Source organism: Dipodomys spectabilis, unplaced genomic scaffold (genome assembly GCF_019054845.1).
Source record: "Dipodomys spectabilis isolate Male_0828 unplaced genomic scaffold, ASM1905484v1 ptg000095l, whole genome shotgun sequence".
Taxonomy (NCBI): Eukaryota; Metazoa; Chordata; class Mammalia; order Rodentia; family Heteromyidae; genus Dipodomys; species Dipodomys spectabilis.
Genome location: NW_024870772.1, coordinates 3,311,222 through 3,317,314, shown reverse-complemented (window position 1 = coordinate 3,317,314; position 6,093 = coordinate 3,311,222). Strand labels below are relative to the sequence as shown.

The window sequence follows — 6,093 nt, the reverse complement described above, 5'->3', positions numbered from 1 at the left end:
TTCTATTCATTCTAAGATCTTTTCTAGTCTAATGAATTAGAATACATACTTTGGAAAAGAAAAAGAAATTTGAGAGTCTCATTTAAGCTAGTGCTACGCATACAGCTTATTTCTACAAAAAATGAAACCCCATCTTAAAAAAAGTCTTTTAAGGTTAGCAACATAATTTAGTCTTGTATTTTGTTGCTCATATGAACACAATTTTAATGTGTGTTTAAGTGTGTGTGTTTGTTTGCATATATGTGTGTGTGTATGGTATGTGTGTGTGATGCTGTGATCAAACCTAAGGCTTTTAGCACAAGAGGCAAATGCTCTATCACTGTTTATTTTCATCCTTAAGGCAATACATTTACTTTGTAATTCTTTGAATTCTTAGTTACGAAGCCTTTTAGTTGAATTAACATTGAACATTATGAATAAACATTTTACATATTCTTTAGTGGTGACTATATAACCTACTAATATAGTTCCCTGTTATCTTTATTTAGTAATTCCATTAAAAATAGAAAGGTCAGCCAGGTGTCAGTGGCTCATGCCTGTAATCCTAGCTACCTCTATCTCCAAAAAATCACCGGAAAACTGGAAGTGGCTCTGTGGCTCAAGTGGTAGAGTGCTAACCTTGAGCTGAAAAGCTGAGAGATAACACCCAGGCCCAGAGTTCAAGCTCCACAACCAGGAAAAAGAAAAGAAAAGAAACAAAACGAAACGAAATGAAAAGATCCTAGTAACAGCAGTTAAGTTTGCCATTCCAGATAAGATGACGAACAATAAATATATAGTTCTTCTCAGATAGAACATGAAAAAAGGACATTGTTAGAACAGCTCACCCCTCACTCTCTTCACGTGGCTTTGATGGGTATGCAGATACAATAGATCCCAAAGCAGAGAGAGGTCCCTCAAGACACCATAATAGTTTTAATTTTCTACCATTCCTCATTGATCTATTTGCTAACATCAATAGAATCCAAACCCACAAATTCATTTAGTAATGTATTTTTCTAAATTTAGGGAAACTTCGTTCAATAGAGTAAAACTTTCATAACAACAATGAATCAAAATTGAATCCTACATATACAACACAGTTAACTTGTACTCAGACTATTCATTGTACATCTTAGGTCCGACATGTTTAGCAATTAGTAATTCTCTGATAAGTTTAAGGAACTCCCCCTTCCCCCATTAATGAAAATAAGAGCAATTCTTGTAACATATCCATAGCTTGTCATTACTAATCTAGAGTCAGAACAAGTGAAAGAATGTCCTAGTGTGAGGGGGTACACTAATGTGTTTACTTAGGAGATACCATGCATATCACTCCAGACAGGCCCAATTCCTTCCTCAGTTGCCACTGTGGCAGCCTCCCCAGGTAAAGCAACCTCCTGCCTCTCCCATGTGCTGTTCACAGCACATGAGGCTGTCTCCCACACCAGACTAACTGTCTTTATCTTTAGACTACCCATTAATATGCAAAGGACTATGCACCGAGCAAGCGTCATTTAATCTTAGTTAATGATGAATGCCTTTGATTCACACTTCTTCACTGGCTTTCTAACAGGTAAATTTTTAATAGGCTGGAGTTCATATTAGTGAAAAGCCTTAAACATAAGACTATTAAACTCTCTGGCTATCTCATTACTTCAGTGTATCTGAAAGGGAAATGTTACATCAGTGCTGCCATGTAGATGGGCATAGCAATCTGTCCGTGGCAAAGAGATGAGTTAGGCAGACTATTAGCAAGCTTGTCTGAGCCTGGGTGTGATGACAATGGCACAGGGCCTAGAGAAACCAGGGCCTTAGTCCCAGCTTTACTGCTTTTCCAACATCCAGACATAGTCAGGTGCTTTAGCCCCACCTCCTTCCAGGGATTTACATAGGCAATGTAAGTGTGGAAAGCACAGCTAAGCACCATGCTTGGGACATGGCAGATCCTCCCACCTGTGATCTATCTGTCTTTGTGAATAGCATTCTTTACTCCTAACCACACACACTAGACATCTCCAAAGCCTTCCTTACCCTTAAACTCATAGCCAATCAGCTGCCACATCTGATATTCCTATGGCTTCAGTGTTGCCCAGGTACCCTTCCTTTCTGCCATCAAACTACTGTAACAGAATGTATAGAGCTGAGGGGGTCCTGGAGCATGGGGTGTCTGCTCACGCAGGAAAGGAGATTGGTCACAGAACTGAACAGACAAGATGATACTGAGGTGTTTTAAAATTTACCCACTGAAGAACTAGGAAGGAAGAAGAAAATGAGGTACTTCAGCCAGGGGGAAAAAGTTCCTCTCTGCCAGACACATCTGGAGATTCATTTATAGGTATGGCTGAGGAATGGTGTCCTTTGTCATGACCATATAGATGAGTCTTTTCTAGTATATTTACTGAAGAGCTCACTGAAGATGAACTATACATTTTTCTGCCTTTTTGATTGAAAAAAAAAAACTTCCATAGAGATCAAGATAATGCTTAATAAATAAATATAAATGACTCCCTTTTCAAGTGGAATATGGCAATGTTTTAGAAAGAATTAAAGATATATCCTCTAAACATTATTTAGTATTATGGTGACAAAATGGGTTTATGAAACAATAATTAGCTTTACTTCCAAACATCTGCAATGCATAAATTTTAGATTTAGTAGAGTCTCAACTGAAGAGACTATATAATTATAAACCAAAGGTCAGGGGCTCACACCTGTAATCCTAGCTATTCAGAGACCTGGCAGATAGATTTGAAGCCAGCCTAAGTAGAAAAATGCTTCAAGACTCCTCTCTAAAATAACAAGCAAAAAGCTTTGCTGGGGTTGTGGCTCAAGCAGCAGAGCACCAGCCATAGGCAAGTGTGCTGCATGAGAGTATAAGACCCTGAGTTCAAACCCCAGTACTAGAAATTTAAAATTTCTCTTTCTCTCTCTAAATCTCTCTCTCTTTCTAAATCTCTCTCTCTCTCTCTCTCTCTCTCTCTCTCTCTCTCTCTCTCACACACACACACACACAACACACACACACACACATACAATGACTAAATTGTCTGGATTTAAAATTTTGAGTCTTCGGGTCACAGTAACATAAAACAACAGCTATATCTATATGCATATAATTCTAATTCAAATAATTATTGAGTCCCTATGCTATGTTAGTCACTGTATTTGAGATATAAAATTATGTAATAAGACTTATTTTTCTATAAGACTTGGCTCAAAGTTAAAAAAGAAAACCTGAGATTCATACAAGTTAGGTAGCTTCTCTAAGTTTACCAGTTAGAAGTGAGAGTCAGTTTCTAACACTTAATTCTTGAGTTCAAACTTAAGCTGTACTTTGGTTATAATTCTCTCATGTCAAGCCAGGCACCAGTGGCTCCTGCCTGTAATCCTAGATATGCAGAAGGCTGAGATCTGACGATTGTGGTTTATTTATAATCACCCTGGGCAGAAGGTTCATGAGACTCTTTTCTCCAACTGACCAGCAAAAAACTGGAAATGAAGCTATGGCTCAAGCGTTAGAGTGCTAGCCTTGAGTAGAAAAAGCTAAGGAGTAGTGCCTAGGCCCTGAGATTCAGCCCTAATACTAACACACACACACACACACACACACACACACACACACACACACACACACACACACACTCTTTCATGTGTCTAAATTCCTCCTAAATTCATAATGAAATTGAATCCCATTGTGAGGCTTTAAGAGGCAGGACATCCAAGAGGACTCTACCTTCATTGGTTAATCCAACCATGATGGATTAATGGGCTAATGGGATGTGTGAGCTACCAAATGGGTCTGACCAGTCAGTATAGTCCTTTCCCTCATCTCCCCATATCCCATCCCACTCCAGGACTTTACTAGCAAGAAGAACCCCATCAGATAGGACACTTGAACCTTGGTTTAAAACTGTGAGCCAAAATAAACCTCTTTTCTTTCTTTTATTTTTCTTTGTCAATTGTGGGGCTTGAACTCAGGGCCTGGGTGCTATCCCTAAGCTTTTTTGTACAAGACTAGCATTCTGCCACTTTGAGCCACAGCACCACTTTTGGGTTTTGAATGGTTAATTGGAGATAAGAGTCTCACAGGGACTTTTCTGCTTGGGCTGGCTTTGAACCGAGATTCTCAGATCCTGAGTAGCTAGGATTATAGGCATGAGCTATGATCTCCTGGTTGTGTGTGTGTGTGTGTGTGTGTGTGTGTGTGTACGCACACATGCTAGGGTTTAAACTAAAGGCTAGTGCTCTACTGGGTTTTTGGTGTTTAATTTTATATAAGAGTCTCCTGGACTTTCCTACCCATGCTGGCTTTGAACCATGATCCTTAAAGTGCAGCCTTCTGAGAACTCAGGGTTACAGACAGGAGCCATTGGTGCAATTTTTAAAAATTACAGGTTAACAGTTTTTACAGTAATTAAAATGAACACTAAAGAGTATTGGCTATAGAGCACCACAGATTAGATGATTTGATATTAATTTAAGAGCATAAAACATTTCCAGATTCAGTTGAAATGGAATATTTTTACAGGGTACATGCACAGTTTTTTTTTTTAACCATTTTTTTAAGCTTAACTTTATCTGTTTCCTTCATCATGAAACTGCCAAAGTCTGCAGAACACCGACAGTCACGTTCCATTTCATATGGTGTCACACACACCAGGAGAGCTCGTTTTCTTTCTTCACACTCAACATCTGGGTCTCGTGCTCCATCTAGTGGCTGTAGGAATCACTGGCGCCTGAGTGTTCCTGTGGTGCACTTTTACAAGTTTCTCTAACCATTATTTTTTAGAATTTTTATTTTTTTAATTCTAAGCTCACTCCCCTCCCTTTCGTAAGTCATCAGTTATAACCCCAATTCTACATTCATTATTTCTGGTCACACAATAACTTACTCAATATGCCTAAAGCAGAGTTAAGGTTAAGAAGATATTTATTAAAAGCATGTAACCCAACCTGAATTTCTATACAACCAGCTTTATTTATCTGGAGGGCAAGTGTAAATCATGTAATATTTAATACAGCCCTTAAAATGAGGGAAATCTAGAGTACTACTTATTCAGAGCACAGATTTGACTGACTACATTGCTCTAGATACTCTGCTTATTAATTTAAACACACTACACACTATTAATCATGTAGAAGAGTCACTGAAATTACACTGGTGACACCATATGACATCTACCATGTAAGTGGCTGCTAAGCTGTATCTTTTTTTAGGGAGAGTCAGACATGGGGCTTGAACTCAAGGCCAGGTGCTCTCATCTTTTTCACTCAAGGCTAGTGCTCTTCGACTTTGAGCCACAAAGCCACTTGTAGTTTTCTAGTGGTTTATTGGAGTTAAGAGTCTCATGGACTTGTTTTCTGCCCTTTCATAAGTCATCAGTTATAATCCCACTCCACATTCATTATTACTGGTCACACGCAATAACTTACTCAATATGCCGAAAGCAGAGTTAAGGTTAAGAAGATATTTATTAAAAGCATGTAAGCCAACCTGAATTTCTGTACAACTGGCTTTGATTTCATTTTGAACACTACCTTATGAAACCTTTTGTATAATCATAAATCAGAATCCAACATGGCTCACTTTGAACCAGTCTGAGGCAATTAATCAAATTTCCTTCCTTCCTTCCTTCCTTCCTTCCTTCCTTCCTTCCCTCCCTCCCTCCCTCCCTCCCTCCCTCTATTCTTTTTGTTGTTGTTGTTCAGGTACTGGGGCTGAAACTAAGGCCTCAAACTCTTGGCTGGCTTTTTCACTGCATTCTACCATTGGAACATGTCTCTACATCTAGCTTTCTGCTGGTTGATTTTAGATAAGAGTATTCTGAATTTGTCTGCTTGGGCAGGTGTATCCTTAGACCTCAGCCTCCCGAGTAGATAGGATTGTATGAGTCACTGGCACCCCTTGTCTCATTCTTTATTTATATTAAAAATGGATATTTGAGCCAAGTGTAGTGGTGTATGCCTGCCTATAATCCCAACACATGGGAAGCTGAGGTTGGAGGATCACAAATTTGAAGCCAACTTGAACTACAGAGGTAAGTTCAAGGTCATCCTGGGATATAGATCAAGACCTTTTCTTAAAATATCCCCCCCCCCAAAAAAAAAAGT

General features: G+C 38.9%; 1 protein-coding gene across 2 annotated transcripts in view; it reads right to left on the bottom strand.

Annotated features, from left to right (window-relative positions):
• Nucleotides 1–6,093, bottom strand: part of Klf12 (Kruppel like factor 12) — a 355,582-nt gene that overhangs the window by 16,627 nt on the left and 332,862 nt on the right. The window lies entirely within an intron of this gene.